Raw genomic sequence first — 20,869 nt, 5'->3', positions numbered from 1 at the left:
AGTCATTCTAGCCGCTTAGTAACTGCTACAGTCGGAAAGGTCATAGATCAAACTTAAATCCCTCCTAGAGCTTCTGAGCTAATTGCCCCCTTACTCAGGACTCGGTGGAGATGGAGGGCAGCTGGTACCCCACACACACTGCACGCCCGCTGAGCCCTTGAAAGCAGCTACTAAATCACCCCGATCCCCCCCGAATTTCTCCTGCAGCAGGCAGTTGGGAAATCGAAAGCACAAAAGGCATCTTGGGGATCCGCTGGAATCTCTGTAATCATCCCGGCTTCAATGGAGGTGTTCTCCATACATCCAGGGGCTCAGCCATTTACTCTGAGTGGACAGAGTCAAAAGAAGTTGGGGGGGGGCGGGTGGGCAAGCAGGTGTCCAACTGCAGAGGGCGCAGGAGGGGCACGGATCAAAGCACCGAGTACTAAGATGCATAGAATGTCAGGGTTCCCGTCGCAGCCCATTTCAAGCTACCAGCAATCAGCCCTCACTGAGAAGAAATTGTGAAGCTGATGTTTCTGCACAGGGTGTCCTGATTTTCTGATCTTCCCCAGGACTGTCTGCACAGGCGATGGGAGCTGATGTCTCCTTAGGCTCTGTCCCCCCACCTTTCTCCTGCCTGAGACTTCAGGGGCACAGTCCACTTCAAATGCATCTTTTAAAAAAAAAAAAGATTTTATTTATTTATTTGAGAGAAAGAGAGTAGTGGGGGTAGGGGGCTAATGGAGAAGCACAATCCCCATAGAGCAGGGAGTCCGGTGCTGGACTCAAACCCACGATCCTGGGATCATGACCTAAACCACTGAGCCACCTAGGTGCCCCCTTAAATGCATCTTAGTACTTGGGGAAAACATGCTGTGACCAAACCTCAGGGTTTCATAGGTGGCCTGCCCGTTATCCATGCGCATGGTCCTCCCCTCCTCCGCACAGCTCTAGGCAGACCCTCTGGTGGGACCAGGACAGTGAGGCGGGCAAATGGCTCCTTTTGGTGGGAACAAAGATGGTGCTCTGCAGGACCCCTTTCAGCACCGCACGTGCTCAAGACTAAGGATTTAAAGCACAAGAACCAGAGCAGTCTGGAAAGGGCATCTTCCCTGTGCTGCACGCCTTTGTTACCTACTTCTTGGACACAGTGCAGGGGGCCTTTGCAACAACCCCACCCCTTCTCCAACTGGCCTCTTATTGTGGTGGATAAGAATGCAAACTCCAAGGCCAGGCTGCCCACAGCACGAGCTACATGGCCACAGATACGTTTCTTAAGCTCTCTATGCCCTGCTTTCCCATCCGTAAGATGTTAGCTATAGTTATTATTTTTTTTAATTTTTTTAATTTCTTTTCAGCATAGCAATATTCATTGTTTTTGCACATTATTTTTTTTTTAAGATTTATTGTTTAGGGGCGCCTGGGTGGCTCAGTTGGTTAAGCGACTGCCTTCAGCTCGGGTCATGATCCCAGGGTCCTGGGATTGAATCCCGCATCAGGCTCCCTGCCCCATGGGGAGTCGGCTCCCTCTGACCTTCTCCCCTTTCATGCTCTCTCTCACTGTCTCTCTCTCAAATAAATAAATAAAATATTTAAAAATTTAAAAAAAAATTTATTGTTTAGTCATCCCTACACCCAGCGTGGGTCTTGAACTCATAACCTCGAGATCAAGAGCCACCTGCTCCACCGACTGAGCCAGCCGGGTGCCCCTGATTATCATTCCTATTATGGACCTCAGGGGGCTTGCTCCCCTCCAGATCAGGAAGCCCGTCCATCAACCAGTGGCTGCCAGAGCTGGGTGGGACTTAGTGGTGTAATGTCACCCACCCAAGATCACTGGGAAGGCCACTTGCCTCATCAGCCCACATAAAGGTGCAGGAATACGGAAGGAAGCGGCTTTGGGAGAGCCTTCTTACCACTCCGCTGCCTGCTGTCGCTTATGCAACAGCTCTATCCTGCCTCCTCTTCCCTCCAATTAGGTCCAATTTCCTTGTTCTCGCCTTAAGGGAGACAGGGAACAGCTGTCTTCTACCTCCATAAAATAACTCTTCCAGGTCTGGACAACTATTATTAAACATCCCCCTTCACACGTCTCTTGCTCTATTATAAGATACATGAAAGGCCCCGATAATGGTTTGAGGTCTCTGTGAGATGGTTGCTGTTCACCCCAATTCCTCTAATAATTAGTGGTTGTAAACCACTTTGGAGATAAAAGGGATTTTATAAGAGCTAAGTCCTATTATGATTAGCTTTCCAATATTTCCTAGCTGATGTTGATGAGCACATGAAAGCCAAACACCGCCCCAGCGTGATATCGGGTGGTTAATTAGATGGAGTTCAAGGCGGCTGGTGTATATTAAAGAAACTGCTGCAAAATTTAACAACATTAAAAAAGTGCCTGCTTTCTTTCTAGCACAAACAAGCTCTTTTCAAAGGCTGTCAGGGTTGACGCCTGCGAGACAAGGGCCCGGTGAGGACCAAGAGCTCATCGACCCTCTGGGCCTGGAAGAGAAAGACACAGTGATGACACCTGACTTTGTATAAAGGTCCAGTGTCAGCAGGAGACTAGGGACCCTGTCTCATTGTATCAGGTTTGGCTATCCTTCTGTGATATGAGCAAGTGAAGTAACGCCATCCCCACTTTGCAGACGAGGAAGCTGCAAAGTGAGTTTTAGAGGCGGACGGCAGCGCGTACAGCAGGACAAAGTTGAGACAGAAGTGATGGGGTGACACTATTGAGGCCCCGCCCACATCCCCTGGGATATTTGTGCCCTTCCCCTCAGCGTCCGCACGCCTTTGCTTCTAACTCCCTGCACCTGTGCCTCTTAGAAGGCCGGCCCTTGGGCTGCAGCCCTGGCTTTGCCCACACAGACAGAGCCAGAAGGGCGCAGGTTCGCTGGTCACCTCAAAACAGTGGGAAGCCAATGACAGACTGGAGGAGAGCGTGAAAGCCCAGCGGGGACAAACTCTGAGCTGTGATTTACAGCTTAGATCACTTCTGTGGGACCAAGCTGAGGCTAGAACGCCACCTGACACGGCCCTTGGCCACTTCTCTCTTGTCCTGCTTCCCACCCTTAACTACGTTGTCCCCGGAGCATTGCCTTAATTCCATCAGCTTGCATGTGGGTCCCCCTCTCAGGATCTGCTTCTGGGGAACCCAGACTAAGATGACTCTCAACTCAGCATTCATGAGAACATTAAATACATTCTCCCAGGTCTCCTCAATTCCAAACCTTCCTTTCCAGACCTCCAACCTAAGATATCCACGGATCTCTGTGTCCGGCCTCCCCTCCATCCCACGCCCCCGCCGCCACCAAGGCCCTTTACTCTCAGAGTCTCGGTTTTCCTTGGGATTGTGATGTCCTAACTGCTTCTAGAAAAACTAACCTCTGGGCTCTCCATGCGTCCATGGAAAGCCCTGGACCAGGCAGATGGTGTGAGAGATACAAAGATATATTTAAGACTATCCCTTTCCTCAATGAATTTACAATTTTGCAGGAGGACAAGATACAAACACAGGAGGTAGGTGATGAGAGCCACGTGGGTGTACACGAAGAAAGTTGCCTGAACAAGCAACTCTGAGAATGGTCCCCCAAAACAAGGCGACTGTCCACAGTGCTTCACGCCACCCAATTCTGGCTTTTTCATTTCACCTTACATGTTCAAGCAAACAGAGGTCAGCTCTGGCAGAGATAATCCGAATGAGTAGGTAACTCAAAAAAGCTCAGCTTGCATTTAACTCTGGTCTGCATTATTTTTTTTAAATAGTACTTCCTTGGGGAACAGCTTCAGAGAGGTCAAGTAATTTGTCTCAGGAAAACAGCTAATTAGCGACAGAGTGTGAATTCAATCTTAAGCCTGCCTGACTCTTTAAAACCTCAGTTTCTCTACCTGTTAAATGGGACCAATGATTCCCATCTTACCGAATTGTGATAAGAATTTAAAAAAAAATAATATACAGAGGGTAAAAAAAATCCGATATAATAAGCAGGATGTAGTAGGTGATAAGTATTATTACTTATTATTACTTATAAGTATATAAGTATTATTCCCAGAGGTAATGTTATTGAACCTCAGGGTATGAATATTTTTATATGCATTTTTTTTAAATTTTTTATTTTTTAAAGATTTTATTTTTTAATTTGACAGACAAAGATCACAAGTAGGCAGAGAGGCAGGCAGAGAGAGAGGAAGGGAAGAAGGCTACCTGTTGAGCAGAGAGCCCGATGTGGGGCTTGATCCCAGGACCCTGAGAGCATGACCTGAGCCGAAGGCAGAGACTTTAACCCACTGAGCCACCCAGGCGCCCCATATGTATATTTTAAAGGCTCTTAATACAGACTACCACACTGCTTTCCAATAAATAAACAAATAAATAAACCCCTCAAAACTTCAAACACAGTTAAGCAAGGCATGACAGCATCACCAAGGGGACCTGACCATGCCTCCTTTCGGCTTTTAGGATAAATCTGACATCGGCACAATGACCACCACCTCTTTACAGACCTCTTCTCCCACCTTCCTCACTGCATTTGCTGCCCTCAAATGATTTCCTATCCTCTCAGCAGCGTAATGCCTCAGCATCTTCAAACATACGTTTACTTGCCTGGCATGCCCCTCCCCTTGTCTACGCTAAGTCCCACAAACACTGAAGAGTTCCATTTAAGGGTCACCTTCTCTGAGCATTCACCTTGACCTCGGCACAGTCTTTAATGCTTACATGCTCTTCCTCAGGGCTCCCAGAGACTCCTAGACTCAGCCTGCTGCAGGAATTAGTCATGTAGAGATTCGCTTGTCAGTACTCCTCTGTCCCTCTCTTTCTCTCTCTCAACCTCTCTCTCTGTCTCTCACCACCTGCAGATGCCTTGGAAAGAATGGATCACATCTCATTCCCTGCAGTTAGCAAAATATCTGGCTCACTGGCAAAGCTAAATGGAAGAACATCTACAAAGAATAATTAAAAAAAAAAAAGTGAGCCTATGTTCTCGTTTCTGATTTAAGCTATAGCAGATAAGAAAACCAAGGGCCACGGTGCCATGTATCTTCTACCATACTCCAAGAGCTAAATTCAAACATTCTCTCCCCGGTCACAGTCCTGCAGGAATCATGATGAGTTTGGATAGCATAGTCTTATCATGAATTTTAATGGCTGGTAGAAAAGGAAAGGGGAAGAAGGGCAACGAGGACTCCGAACTGCAGAGATAAGCCTGCCTTGCAGCTTGGCCAACGGTCTCTAACCTTGCCTCCTCACACCTCTGCCTGAGTTCTTCCTCTGTTACCCATTCTTGCTCGGTCTCAAGCTTCTCTATCAAGAGGCTGGCAGGAACCACAGTGTCCTAAAAGGTTCTGAGCAGGCATCCAAAAATCGGATTCAAGTGCTGGGAAAATGGGTTCATTTCTCTGAAAAGGTACAAATAACCGTTGCTTACCCATTCCAACGGAGGAAGGTCAGATGAAACACGAGATGTGAAAGTGAATTCCAATGCTATATACAAATACAAATATATCCTTATCATTGTGAAGGGAGAGGTCAGAGAGCAGAGGAAGGACAACAGAAGACAGCGGGCATGCTCCATGGGGGCATCGGCTCCTGTGAGTGACTGTGGAACAGCAAACCACACACACAGACCACCAAAGGTTCCAGGCTTTTCTGCCCTATGCAAAAGAGCTAGAACAAATAACAAACTTTCTCCTGCAGAGACATTGCTCAAACAAATGTAAGTGATATCTCCTTATTTCACCAATTTCCTCAATGTCGGAGAACTGACCTCTGTCATCTAGGTTTTAAGGAATGGGGTACCCGGGATGCCTGTGTGGCTCAGTTGGTTAAGTGGCTGCCTTCGGCTCACGTCATGATCCTGGAGTCCCAGGATGGAGTCCTGCATCGGGCTCCCAGCTCCATGGGGAGTCTGCTTCTCCCTCTGACCTCTCCCTCTCATGCTTTCTCTCACTCTCATTCTCTCTCTCTCTCTCAAGTAGAAGAATAAAATCTTAAATAAAAAAGAAATGGGGTACCCATATACCTGATGAGTACGGATGTAAAAATTCTCAACAAAATACTAGCAAAGCAAATTCAGTCCTGTTAAAAGGATCAGACACCATGATCAAGTGGGATTCATCTCTAGGTTGCACAGATGGTTCAACATATGCAAATCAATGAATATGATACACCACATCAATGAAATGAATTATTATAAAATCATATGATCACCTCAATGGATGCAGAAAAAGCATTTGACAAAATTCAACATCCATTCATGATAAAAACTCTCAAAAAAATTGGGTATAAAAAAAGCACCTCAACATAATAGAGGCCATATATGAAAAGCTCACAGTTGACATCATACTGGCTGGTGGAGGGTTGAGAGCTTTTCCTCTAAGATCAGGAACAAGACAGGGAGACCATCGTCACCACTCCTACTCAACACAGCACCAGAAGTTCCAGCCACAGCCATCAGGCACAAAAAACAGGTAAAGGGGATCCAAACCAGAGAGGAAGAAGTAAAATCATCTGTGTGTTGATAACCTGATTTTACATACAGAAAATCCTAAAGAGTCCACCAAAAAACTGTTAGATGGGACCAAAAAATTCAGTAAAGTCGCAGGATACAAAACAATACACAAAATCCGTAGTACATTTATACACTAACAACACAACTCTTGAGGGTGTTACGCTGAGTGAAATCCATCAGAGGAAGACAAATACTGTATGATCTCTCTTATAGGTGGAATCTAAAAAAATAGAATTCATAGAAGCAGAGAACAGACTGGTGGCTGCCAGGGATGGGGAACGGGGGCGGGGGAGGGGGCATGGGTGAAGGGGGTCAAAAATCACAAATGTCTAGTTATGCGATGAACAAGTCCTGGGGAGTGACGTACAAGTGTAATGTACAATATCGCATATTTAAAAGTGAGTGAGTGAGCAGACCTAGAAGTTCTTATCGCAGGAGGAAAATTGTAACTCTGTGCTGCGATAGGTGTGAACAAAACTAGGTGTGCTAATCTTTTTTCAGTTATACATATAGGACATCATTCTATTGTACGCCTTAAACTTATGCAATGTTATATGTTCTTTAACGTATTTCAAGAAAGCTGGAATAAAAAAAAAAAAAAAAGACAAAAGAAACTGTCCCCAAGAAGACATGGGAGAAACGGCCTGTCTGAAGACTTGGGTTTTCTAATCCAAGCACTTGCTGATGATTCCCACAGATATTAAAAACAGGAGCAGCAGAACCACCCCAGGCCTGAATCCACGGGCCGGGGATGCAGTCTTCCCACCTTTGGTTTTTATCACTCACCTCGCGGGTCCTGACCCGGCAGAGGATGTGTGACTCCTCACGTCTGGAGGGCACTCGCTACTGGAAATCTGAATTCCACTTGGAAACACACAGAGATGAATCACACCTTGTTTTCCACCAGGGGGCCACAGTGGAAGGGCAGGTTTTGTGCTAATTTGGGGAACATTGGAGGAAATGCCCCTCCCAGTAGAGCTGCCAGTAGAAAACAGGCCTAGTTCCATCTTTTTCCAGGTTTTAGAGAGGAGGAGAAGTAGAGAGGTAGCCATGGGAAGTGTGTTTAGCGGCCTGAGTCTGGACACTGTCCAGCCAGGGAAGGCAGAGCCTTGTACATGGGAAGGGGTAGCCTAGAGCTAACCAAATAGCCCCTCTCAAAGCCCGAGCTCTCAGCAGTGCTCTTGAAGCTCCTCTGTACCCAAGCTACAGATGCCATCCGCACTGCCGAAGCTCCTCTTTAAAACACACATGCAGAGTTGCGACCAGTATCACTGTCTTACCTAAGAAGGCAAGGCAGTAGTCTTGCCAAGAAAAGCCTAAGAGCCCCACCAGGAAAGCAAGCTGAGAGGTGCTGGAGGGAGAACGGCTCGGGGTAGGCGACCTTATCGAGTGCAGTATGGGGATGTTACGACCGTGGACCTGGAGAGGATATTTGCAGAAAGCACTGGCCACGGGCTAAATAGCACGGTCTGAGAGTGTGCTTAAAATCACTGAGGTAGCAGTGGTGATTCAATGGGGCTAGGATTATCTCTCAGGCCCCGTCTCCACCTACAGCTGGATCTGGCAGACCCGATGTATCTGGCCAGTGAATTTGGCCTCTGTACAGCTCATACGCACAAGTCATCCAAAGCGAACGTTTCCTATTCTACGAGGGGTAATACGGCACTTGGGTGCTCCTTCCCTCATCCAATACATATTTACTATGTGCAGGTACTGTCTGAAGTGCCGAAAGGCAGCAGGAAGTCAAATCCAGCAAGCTTTTGACCTTGTGGAACTTACAGTCCAGTGGAGAGACACAACACATCCATAAACCCTGTAAGTACTTTCAGATAGTGACGAGTGCTGGAAGACGATACCCACCCGCCCTAAGTCACCTCTCCGTACCCCTCACTGACATCCCTGCCAAGGGTGCTGCGAGCACCCGGAGCTGGGAGGCTCCACCCTCTAGTGGTTTCCCAGGCAGCAGCCTTCGCAAAGTCTGCAAGTGGGAGAACAGGAGGGAAATGTTACCCCGTCTGCCCCCAGCTGCCGATACCTGGGAAGCTTAGGTCATATCTATTTAGAAACGAAAAATTACTTGAGCTATACACAGAGACATGGATAGTATTATTGCTAGATGGGAATCTTCAGAGAGAATTTATTTTTATTTTCTTCTGAATTTGCTAATGCTTTTATTATTACAAGGTATTAGTCTGGCAGTAATGGAAAAAAATCTCTTTTTAAATAAGAAGATTAGCCTCGCCAAATCAAATTAATAAGAAATACAATGGAGAGGGCGCCTGGGTGGCTCAGTCGGTTAAGCATCTGCCTTCGGCTCAGGCTATTGTCCCGGAGTCCTGGAATTGGGATCCAGCCCAGCGTTCTACTCAGTGGGGACTCTGCTTCTTCCTCTGACCCTCCCCCTGTTCATGCTCACTCTCTCTCTCTCTCTCTTGCAATTGAATAAATAAAGTCTTAAGAAAAAAAAAAAAAGAAATATATTTGGACAGCTAGGCAGGGACCAGATCTCAGGGTGGTGAATAACATCTTACCACACCACTTTGTGGTTTATAAAGCAATTGCACCAAATTGTCTCTCAACCCTCACAAGACTTTCTCAAGGTTACGCAGAAAATAAACCTCAGTGCAGGAGAATACTTGACTGTTAGGTCCTTGACTCCTTGGCCAGGATGTTTTCTCATTATTCCACCTGCCCTTTGGTAACTGACCTCATTTCTCTTTATAGCTGAAGCCTCCAGAAAGCCTCCGAGCACCCCAGGTCCTAACTCCCTCTCTCTCTGCCTTCACCCTCCCCTAAAGGGACCACACTGACTTGTTCGTTCAAATGTGCATTTACTGAGCCCATGCCAGGTTCTGAGCACCGTACTAGGCGCTCAAGGTACTGTGGAGAATCAAAAAGTTCCCCCAGGGCTGGAAAGAGGCTTTAACTAATGGATGAGTATATGATACAAATGTAACCGCAGTGAAATAAAAGTGAAGAGAGTTATGCAAAAAAATTAGCACCAAAGGGAATGGATTGGGACTGTGGCACGACTAGCCCTTAGCTCAGTAATAAGCAACACACTGTCACTGAGTCCCCAAAGCAAGTCAGGCAGACATTCTAGTTGGAGGCCAAGATGACAACAGCCCAAACCTCAGAAAAGGCATATTCTGGATGGAGAGGCAGTGGGCAAAGCCACGCGAAAAGTTAATTAAGGGCTTCATGCATGCTAACAGTAATGAAACAGTCCCTGAATCCTTCTCTGGGACAGAGAAGAGTTGACCTACTCCATCATCAGAGCTAGAGGTCATTCTCAGAAGTCTGGAAACAAGAGAGGAGAGCAGGGCCACACACAATGTGCATTTAACCATACAGGACGGGGCTTCCCTGTCTGGGCGGCACGGGCTTGACCACGGGACTGCAGGACATTACAGGTGGAGAGGACTGGAGGGGGCCGGCCAGCAGGAAAGTCTTCCGCCCAGAAGGTGGGAACTGAGTGGCCTTGGAGAGGGAATGGGATTTGGGGTAATCTCATTTAGCAAGGACACCAGGATATCTGGGAACCTGGGGAACAGTCTGGGCCACTTTCTCTTCCAGACCAGGAAAACCAAAACTGGAGGCTGGTTTCCTGGCCTCTCACCTGTCTGGGAACTGGAGCGGGAAGGTCCCTCCAGCACGTCTAAGCATTTGAAGCGTCCCTCTAGTTGTGCTCAAAAGAGCCAGGAGCACTGCTGGCCACCCAAGGTTGAACATAAAGACTGATTTCAGCACCAGCCCGACTGGCAAATGAGCATGCCTGGCTAATTAGCACACCCCTGCATGGGGTTTTTCTACAATATATCCATACATGACGCTCAGAAGCTTCCAGGCGCTGGGAGGCACTGGGGACATAAGATTCACGCCAGGTTCTGTTCTCAGTTGCCGTTTGCTATCACAGCACCGCAGCAGGGATCTGGGCTCTGGGGAGTGCCCTGCGCACACCAGCCACCAAAAGGTAACAGCAGCAATAAATATTTAATAATGGTAGCAAACTCTCATATGGGGCTCGAGAGTCCAGAAAGCCTTTTGTAACTACTGCTGCATGGATTTCGAAGGCTATGCTGCCTTATTTGTAGTAAGGACAGGCCATGCCTCCTGGACAAGACGTATCCCCCAGACACCTCTCCATGTGACACTGAGGCATCTTCAATGACATCCGCATCTCCAAGGCACTTTGGGCAGTGTGACCTGTGGGTAGCAGAGGGGAGCCTTGGGCGAAAGTCCTGGGAAGCTGTGCTCATCCCGGATCTCGTTCTGTGCCTTCTCTGCTTGAGAAACCCAAGGCTGGGGCTTTAGATGGCCCTGGGTTCAAGTCCCAGCTCTGTCCCTCACGACCTGGGTGGCCCTCAGCCAATTACCTGACTTCTCTGGGCCACCTGCTTGCTCCATTAAACATAGGTAATTGGGGTCTGTCTCATAGAGTTGTCCAGAAGATAGTAAGATACAGAGCACATGAAGGGCCTAGTACCGGGCCTGCCCTTACTTAGCACTCAGTGAGTACGGATTCCATTCACTACGGAAGCTGCAAACCACAGGCGGCCCCTGAGCACCCAAAAGGTGGCCCGTCCCCCTCGAGAAGCATTAAGAATAACCTCTTGCAAGAAAAAAGGGATGTCGAACACCAGATTGACACATTCGTAGACTGACTATGTGTGAAACGATATTTGGGCTATAGCAGGTCAAATGAAATGTTAATAAAATTAAATTTTCCGCTGTTCCTTTTCCTTTTTCCTGATGCGGCTACGAGAATATCGACAAGCACACGTGGGGCCCATGTCCGATCCCTACAACACAGCACTGCTCTGGCCATGGGAGTTCCACAAAGGCCGAGGCTTTGCGGCTTCGGTTCACTGCTGTGTCCCCAGCATGTGGAACAGGGCCTGAGTCGATGAGGGAGCCTCCAAGTGTGTGAGGAGCTGAAGACCAGGCTCCAGGAGGTGGGGACAATCCTGAGGCAGTCTGGGGGCAGTGTGGGTTTCATACTGTTGAGTAACCTGAGTCTGAGTACTCACAATGTGTCCCCAAAACGGCCAGATTCAAACCAAGTGGGACAAGGGGCTTTGCCTCCCTGCGCCCTGGGCTCCGCGTCTCTTTTGAACTATGGGAACCACGAGCCTGCATCAATTTCTTTTTCCTGGCGTGTAGAGAGAAGAAATCCCAGGCCAGGAGGTTGAGCCCTAAATATTTTCTCAGTCTCCTCTCTACTCTTCTGTTCCCAAAGAGGCTCTCTGGCTGAGATTTCTCCATATTGCCCCAGTCAATAATTTGTTTGTTTAAGGGTCCGCTTTGATTTTACTTAGTTTTAGATGCTTTTCATCAGAAGCCAAAACCTTGCGATCTTTTTCCTTGATCTTGTAATGAAATTCCCTCAGAGATATTTAATTCTAGCTAGAGCCTCCCCTATGCCACAGATCCTTTAAAGAAAAAAGACATCTAAATAACAAACATCCTGCCATCTTCAAATAAAAATCTCCGAAGGCAAACGGGCTTGTCTCCCTTACATCTGCCTCCACTCTCTTGCCAACTATACCGACAAATTTCCTACATTTTGCTTCAAAAAAGGGAAGGTACTCAACATACCACAGCCTCTCATGTTCCCACACATGCCCTGAAGGGATCCTGCCGCTCTGTGAACATTCTCGGCCGTTTTTATGTCAGTCAAACACGCTTGTGTGATCTGCTTGGCTCTCACCTGTGGCCCGCGGAGTGAATTCTCCTCCTGACTTGGTCCCAGCCTCCCTACGCGGAGCTTTCTGGAATAGAGCCGGTGCTATTTCCATTCCCAACCCTGGCTCCAAGGGCTCATGAATTTTAACCTAAGAAAAGAGTAGTTTCCAGGCCAAACTGATTTCTAAGAAAAGATCTCACCCACCTCTCCCCACCCTGGAGTGGAACGCCAACACTATTTTTGATCAGAAAGGATAAAAAACGATTTACCAGACTCAACCATGTCGTTCCAAAGCAAGAGGAGGGCCTCAGCCAGGTACCAGGGGTAGAGCTGCCTTTTCGAAGCAGCAGACGCAGGGCGCAGAACACACTTCATCACCCACCCGTGTCTCAGCCACTTGTGGCTCTTGCCTTCCTGTCACCCAGCAGACCTGTGCTTGAGGAATGCACACCAGTTTTAAGCAAGCAGCAAGCAACAGGACAAGAAATCTGCTTTTATCCAAAGAGGGGTATGCTGTATTCCAAAGCCAAACAGATTTCACCTGGAGGTCCTCTTCAGCTGACACTCACAGAGGGACCCCTTAGAGCAAGACGTGGCAGGTGCCAGGAATAAAAAGTGAGCAGCCCATTACTCGAGCCCTCAGAAGCTCACAGTCTAATGGAGATAGATACATGTGACAAAGTTAAATGTTAAGGTTGAATGAGGAAAAGTAGTGTGTGTGTGTGTGTGTGTGTGTGTCCTGAAAAATGATGGGAAGAAATATACCCCAGTGTCATGTTATGTTAACATTAAGTGAGCACCTCTGCTTATCGGTTCTATGCGTAAATTTTCTCCTCTTCTTTACTATTTGATATTTTGTTGGATAGCTCTTTTTATAGCAAACATACATTGCTTATAAATACAGCATGTTTCTCAAGAAAAAACTTCAACAGATTATTATAAAGGACAACTATTTGGCTGATAGGCTTTGTGGAGAACAGGGCACATCTATGGGTCCTGCAGTATAGGCAGAATCGGGGAGTGCGGTAAGGGGAGACGACCTCAAGCAAAGGAGCAGCATGAAATGGGCCCCAGAGCTGGAGTGATGGAGAGGACGATTTGGGAAGACGTGAGTAAGAAGACAGTACGCATAGGTACTCACCTAGAGTGAGAAGTAGGGCTTGGGTGCTGGGGGGCCTCGAATGCCACACCAAGTAGACTCGGTGGCTTATGCTTTGTGTTCCTATGGCCCTTCGTGTTGGTTGCTAGCATACCACTCATCACACGGCATTATCCTTGGTTGTAACCACGTCTCTCCCCCACGAAATTTTTAGCCCTCAGAGGTAGGGGATCATGGCTCATTCCTTCTGTAACCATAGTACCTAACATAAAACAACTAGCACATTAACAGGAGTCAACAGATGCTTCCTGGGTGAACTGAATTCTAAGAGGATTACTCGATTTTGTAGGTTGTAAGGAGTGGGAGTCACCAAGAGATCCAGAACCGAATGTATTTCAGGCAGTTAATATGCGCCAAGCCCTCCGCTAGCTGCCAGACTACATTGTCTACACGGGTCCTACCTATAATCCTCTGCGGTTTTGTCCACCCTCGTTCACACACAAGGCTCGGAGAGGTGGAGTAACCTCCCTCAGGACAAACAGTCAGTGGCCAGTCTGAACAGAGTGTGGAGGACGGGGTCGAACAGAAACATCGCAGAAACAAGGAGACTACAGCAGCTCGAGGCTGCAGGGACCTGAGTTGACCCAGCTGCTCAGGGCGCAGAAGTGAGGAAGTGGGGCGGGGCACTCTGGAGGCGGTGCTCAGAACGGAAGGCTGACTCTTCCTTAGCTGCCTCATTTATTATTTCTGATGTCAACCCAGGGACACACAGCACCCACAGGGACTCCTCTGGTACCTGGGAGAGCTCTGGCCCATCAGAAGTAGGACTTGGGGAAAGAGCCCCTCCCCAGGCTATGCTCTGCCTTAGGGTCACGGTGAGATGAGGGCCTTGGCACAGGAAGGGGCATGCCCTCTAGCAGGACATCCTATCCGGCGGATCCCAGAATTACTCCTGAGGCTAACAGCTTCGTTTTGACCGGCGCCCAGCGTTTTGGTGCCTCTCCGTCAACATTAAAACAGTAGCCACTGACCTAATGGTGCCCTGGGGTGGTGTCCATAGAAGGAAGTGACCTCCTTCCTTTTGAGGCATTCATTCCCAGAAAATAAAATGAAAGAGTTCTTACGCCCTTTGCTCGTTTCTGGGACAGTGGGCAATGTTACATCCCCACCAGAGCTGACAGTTGAAGACCAAGAATAACCACAGGTCGGTTGCTCGCCTCTGTTTCCTCTTCTCTCTGCCCCAATCCAGGCGCCCACATTCCCCCCACCCCCCAGGTCAGGGCACTGCAGTCCCCTGATGGCTCTTGCCAGGCAGCGTGTGATTGCTTCTTTACCCTGAAGGCGACTGTACTCAGGTGACCTCCCTACTCCCACATTACTGGTCCTCCCTGGGTTGGCCATTGAGGACGATGCCTGGGAAATGCTCACACCAGATCCAGCCAAGTGATCCACGAGCCCATGTCTGGGGCGTCCCCCACCCCCTCAACCTCAGCTTCTGCGCGCCAGCCGGGAAAGTCAATGAGGACACCAAGTTCGCGGGCATTGTCAATGAACAATTTCCCCTGCTTACATTTGTGGACCGTAGGGCATGGATCCGTGTTCCGTTGTGCCGTGCCCATGAAGATGCCTTTGCATCTGCAGGAGCCTTGAGGATGGTCCCCTGGGAGTTCTTCAGGAGTCATATGACTGCACTGAGGGCTCTGCAGTGGGATCAATGTCAAGGACCTTGGCAGATCCAGCCCGGAGCAGGAGCAATACCGTCCAGACTTCCAGCACTGGAAAACAACAGCTTTGCTCCCCTGTGAAGCCCCCATTAGAGGGGGCACTGCTGGTGCGGGAAGAGGTGAGAGCAGAACGGATTCAGGGACCAGTTATAGGAATCCAAACGTGAGGGTCCAGGCCAGGTAGGAGGGTGCCCCTAAAACATCGCCCTGTCCCTCCTGCCTCAGCACCCCTCAGCGGCTCCCACACATGCAGGAGATGCAGACTCGCTTCCTGGGCTTCTGGGGCCCTTTGCATTCCTAAGAAGCACAGAAGGGTGATTTCCTCAAGTAGGATGGACCAGCACAGAGGGGAGGGCATCTTTCTCAGGAACAGGAATCGGCCATGCCCAGGGATTCTGTGATGGGCTCCCTGAAGAATTTGTTCTACTCATCTTAGAAGGCCATTCTCTGTTCTCACCGTCCTGCCGTCTGTCCTCCCTCCAGCCACGCCTTCTTGCTCTCACTCATTTTGCTGCCGTTTCTTAAAAACTCCTGGGAAGCCCAGGGGGCACAGTTGATTAAGTGGCCAACTCTTGATTTCAGCTCAGGTCATGATCTCAGGGTCCTGGGATCCATCCCCGCGTTGGGTTCCCTGCTCAGTAGGGGGTCTGCTTGAGGATTTCTCTCCCCCTTCCTTTGCCCCTCCCCCCCAAATAAATACATTAATTTAAAAAATTATTAAAAATTAAAAAATTTTAAAACCTCCTATGTTTCTTCCGTCTTACCAAATGTTATCGGCCCTTCAGGCAGTGTCTGGGTTTTCTAGAGCTGCCATAACAAATCCTCAAAAACTAGGTGTCTTAAAATAGCAGAAATGTATTCTTTCATGGTTCTGGAGGGTGGAAGTCCTAAATCTAGGTGTCCACGTGCTGTGGCCTCTCCAAAGGTGCTGAGGAGAAATCAGTCCTTACTTCTTCTGGCTTCTGGTGGTTCCATAAGAACAGTCTGTGCCTCTGTCCTCACATGGCCTTCTCTTCTCCGTGTCTGTCCTCTGTGGGCCAAAAGGTCTATAGGGACACTTGTCACTGAATGGAGGGCTCCATGCACAGCCCAACACGATCTCATCTGGAGATCTGTGACTTAATTACACCTGCAAAACCCCTTCTTCTGATAGTGTCACATTTGTAGGCCTGGTAGGTTAGGAGGCGGACCTATCTTTTCACCGTTCACCCCACTCGAGACAGTGATTCTCAACCCTCCTCTGCAGACACCTGTAGACTCTAGACACCCAGGCCTCAATCCAGAGATTCAGTCACCAATGATCCTGGGTGGGGTCAAGGCGTGAAGTGTATTTGTGGGCTTTTGTGTTTCTTTTTGTTGAAGTTACCTGGTTTCTCTGGACCAGCTTGGGGAGAACTGCTGTTCCAAGTCCCGAGGATTCATAACATCTCACCCAAGCAGACACTAGGAGTGACACAGACCTTCCTGCTTTCTCCTCCAGGATTATTTCCATGGAGTCACAGATCAGACTGCCATCTACTGGTATTTTCATGCTGCACAAAAGTCAGAGACCTTAGAGACCTCCACACTCTCTGATCCATGCTGTTATAGAATAACCCTGTTCCTATAACGAAGATTTGGAAACACCTTCCATGTGGCCTGAGGTGACCCTCCCAGGTTGCACTAATGAAGCAGTCAAGGCCTAACCAGCTTACGATGAATAAGATTAGATTATTCACTTCATATGAGGAGTACACAGAAATTTAAAACAAAACAAAACAAAACAAAAAACAGAGGACAAGAAAATTTTAAAAAATATTTGGAGGAGAAATAACAAACCCATTTACCGGTTTGTATCTGACGACAGGAAGGAGGAAACAGCCCCAATTGAGGTATGGACAACATGTCAGGTAAAATTACTAACGTGAAAGTAGATAGAACAAGGACGTGTGTTATTCTTGTGAATGGGTTAAACTTGATACAGGGTCACAATAATTGATGATGTCAATACGGGACAGGGCAGTGATGAAGAATCATGGAAAACATTGTCTCCAATCTGGAAATCCCACCCAGAGGGAGGAGGCACACATTCAGTCTTGACCATTCCCTTCCCCCTGCTCATGCTCTCTCTTTTCCACTCTCTCTCTCTCTCTCCTCTCTCTCTCTGTCTCTCGCTCTCCCTCTCTCTCAAATAAATAAAATCTTTTTTTTAAAGAAAATGTTTGATACATCTCAAAGGGGAATATCAGAATTAAGAGTGAACAAGAAAGGCAACCCCAAAGCAAATCATTGTAATGTCTACTTTTTGTAAGACGTTTCTCATCATTGTCCCACAATTGCATATACATACATCAGATCTATTTTAAAAGCAGTTTCTAGAAAGTAGGTCATTGACATGGTGACATGTCCCATGCCTCTGCTTATTTAATAACGTGTCGTCCTGCGACTGTGTGTGTTAGATGAAGTCCTAATCGCCTGTTACAAATCTGTGGGTGGTCTCCTTGCTTTTGCAGTAACTACATGTTGCACTGAGACTCTTGTCAGTTAAGTGTATGTTTGGAAATGCTCTAATCTAGAGAGAAGACACAGAGTGGGGAAATTATCTAATCATTTCAAGATTTTGTCTTTATTTCACTTTATTTCGCTGAGGCTTCTCTTCCTTGAAAACAAGTTCTTCAATCACTGGGCTTTGGGGATCACTTCCTTGAAAACTTCTCAGTATGACTATGTAGAAAAGTATTAATAATTTCTATTTAGTTGGGTTGAGTTTGCGGGGTGGGGCAGGTGCCAGTGCTTCACTGATTGGGTTTTGCACTTGGAATCACGACCGGCACCCTCAGCCCACACACAGGAAATTCTCAGGGCATTTGTCAAAGTCACCCCACGGATTTACAGGGCTTCTGTACTCAAAGCACTGTGGTCTCTGGGCCTGCAGCAGCCCCTGGGAGTCTCTTGGAAATGCAGAATCTTAAGCCTTGAACTAGCTTTACTGGATCAGAAGATGCATTTTTAACAAGATCCCTAGGTGATTCCCATGCACACTGAATGGGTTTATAAGCAGGCTTCTGGGGGTAGTACTGACCCTCCATCAGGAATACTGACCAAAGCCACCCTTCCTTGCTTCTCCAATGACGAAGAGGCCAAGGAGGCCGGTCGACTGCGTATTGTGCTCCTGTTCTTGTCATTAAGCTCCGTGACATGGGGTTCTGCTCTCGTATCTGCACACAGCCACCAGCAGAGATGTACACACAGCTGTGGCCTTGGGAAGGGCCCTCATCTGTATTCCCTCAAGACTGAATTCTGCTTTTTACCCAGAAGACACCGGTCTTCCATTACACATCTGTAGATGCACAAGCAACAGATCCCTAGTGCTCGCGGGGCCTGAATTGCAACACCTCCGTTTTGAAAATTTCGCCAGCTGCACGGAGGACCCGTGTTTGAATGCAGAACAACTGGCTCCTTCCTCACTCCCTCTGCCAGGAGGCCGCTTTGGTCAGCCTCCCGCTCGGAGAGAGAGAGTGAAGCAAAGCAAAGCCCCTCGCTGCTCTGTGGTAACTACAGAGACTTTCGATGCTGTCCCATGCAAGCTGAGGGGAGAAGAAAAATCAAGGGCAGCAACAAAAGGCCAGGAAGGGAGCGTCCCTGCGACAAGAAGCCCCAGCAGGCAGATCCATCTGCTGACCTGTGACTTCAAAGGTCAGATTCAGGGGCGCCTGGGTGGCTCAGTCAGCTGAGCGGCTGACTGCTGGTTTTGCCTCAGGTTGTGATCTCGGGGTCTTGAGACGGAGCCCCACATCGGGCCCCACATCGAGCCCCCCACTCAGCATGGAGTCTGCCCAAGATTCTCGTGCTCTTTTGGCCCCTGCCTCTGCTCATGTATTTTCTCTCTAAATAAGTAAAAGTTTCACAAATAAATAGATAAATGTATGCCAGAGCCAATGACGTATGAACTACACCCTCCCGGCCCATCCCCCCACCTCAAATGTAAACCCACCCTCTCACTCACACCGCACCCCCTCCCCACCAAGAATGGAGAAACCTGAGATGGGGGCAGCAAAAGAGAGAGGAGGCTTCCTTCAGGCGGCCTTTCAACTCTGACTGAGGCTCCCCACCAGGGGCCCCCTGGGCTGCAGAGCTGTGGCCACTGTCAGCTTCCCCCCGAGCTGTGGGCAGGCGGATGGCTCCATATCTCTGCCCACAGTCTCTACTTCCGGGCCCTCACTTCCTCCCTTCATCGAGCAATGGTAAAGACTCAAGATGACTGGAAGCCACCCACCTTCTCACTCCGCTGCTGTGAGTTTTTTTTCTTCTATCACATGGAGGCCCTCGCCCGACCCCTAATGCCGTTTCCACACCATACTGACCAGGTGGCCCAACTAGGCTCCTAGGACCAGGGTGAGGCTCGTTCCCCTTACTTCACACATCTGGCACGCCACCTCACCTTCAGAAGCAGCTCTCTGTACATGTCAGGGGGCCAGAAGAGCAAAAGGGGCAATGGAGCCGATGACAGCATGACCACAAAGGACAAGCCCTCACCTTTGTGAGGAGAACAAACATGCATTCTCATCACAAGCTTTCTTTGGGGCATGTCCCCAACTCGCCCCTTTTCAGAGCTGCTCCCTTACCGTTGTCAGGGTTGTCATCACCATGCCACCACCAATGGCAAGCTTAAAAGGTGAGAGGTATAGCTCTAAGTCACACTTTTAAAATTTGAGAGGCAGCATGAAATACCAGCTAAAGCATCAGGTTCTAGAGCCAGAAATTCTTGGGATCAAATACTCGTGCTGTGAATCCTGGTGAAGCGACTCCACCCTGGCACTGTTTCCTTGCCTACGAAACGCAAATAGGACCACCACATCCTCATGGGGTCCTGGTGAGCTAGGGCATGTAAGAGAACAACTGTGGAGCTCGTTTTCACTCCAGGTGTCCAAGCAGCTACCCAGGCTGTGCTAAGACAACCAGCGAGCAGAGCTCCTTCCCCTCTACTCTGCGGCGAAATGGCATGGACACACAGGTGAGCCAACATGTCAGGAGCAAATGAAGCAGAATCACACCCACACAGACATCCAGACATCCGCCCTCTCCTTTTCTTCTTGAAAAAGACCACCCTTGGCTTTCATTTGCCAGTTTGAAGAGACGTGAGTACCTGAGTGATTTCTTTTAGAAGGACTGCACAGTGGTGATGCTCGATGGCCGTCAACACTGACTTTCTAGAAGACAGAAGTCGGGGGAGGGTGGGGCAACATTAGATGGGAACAGGCTAGTCCCAATGTCAGGGATCCTTACAGACAGCAGCCAATCAGTCCATACCCATGGTTATTAGAACCCACTGTTTCCAGTCCTTTTGATAATTCAAAGATAGTTCGGAATTTTTCAGCATTATACACATTTAGTCAGGGGCTGGAATGATGGGCTTACTCACTTCACCATTACCTATAATAAACGCCAAATGACTGAAAATGATGACCTGTGTCCATCAGTAGGGGCTTGATTGAATTAATCAGGGTACATCCCTACAATGGAGCACTATGCCCCCATCAGAAAAAAAAAGAAAAAATCAGAAAACACTCAACATACTCACAGGAAAGGAGTGCCAAGATAAACTAAGTGGCGGTTAAAAAAAAAAAAAAGCAAAGTTTTAAAAAGTGTATCATAGGAAAAAACAGGGTAGAGGTATCAGGTATATTTATACTGACTTGTATTTGCAAAATGAAACTCTAGAAGGATGTATAAAACTAATTAAGCTGATTACTGTCCCAGGAGGGGGAAGGGAAGGCAAATACAGCCCAAGATAAGATTTCACTAGATATCTTCCTGGAATGATTCTGTCTTTGAACTATGTAAACATATTGCCTGTTCATAAAAGGATATAAAAATACCGTGTAAA

General features: G+C 48.1%; 1 protein-coding gene across 7 annotated transcripts in view; it reads right to left on the bottom strand.

Annotated features, from left to right (window-relative positions):
- Positions 1 to 20,869, bottom strand: part of CRACR2A (calcium release activated channel regulator 2A) — a 196,594-nt gene that overhangs the window by 90,748 nt on the left and 84,977 nt on the right. For 2 of the 7 annotated variants that reach the window (XM_004778289.3, XM_004778292.3), the window contains exon 3: positions 20,129 to 20,192. The exons of the other annotated variants lie outside the window; for them this stretch is intronic. The gene's annotated coding sequence lies outside the window, so the exon portion shown is untranslated. The remainder of the gene's footprint in view (positions 1 to 20,128; positions 20,193 to 20,869) is intronic. 7 annotated transcript variants of the gene reach the window in all.

The sequence above is a fragment of the Mustela putorius genome, unplaced genomic scaffold (genome assembly GCF_011764305.1).
Source record: "Mustela putorius furo isolate JIRA1106 unplaced genomic scaffold, ASM1176430v1.1 tig00003988_pilon_pilon_pilon, whole genome shotgun sequence".
NCBI lineage: Eukaryota > Metazoa > Chordata > Mammalia > Carnivora > Mustelidae > Mustela > Mustela putorius.
Note: the sequence above shows the minus strand (reverse complement) of the source record. Positions and strands in the feature narration are given on the sequence as shown.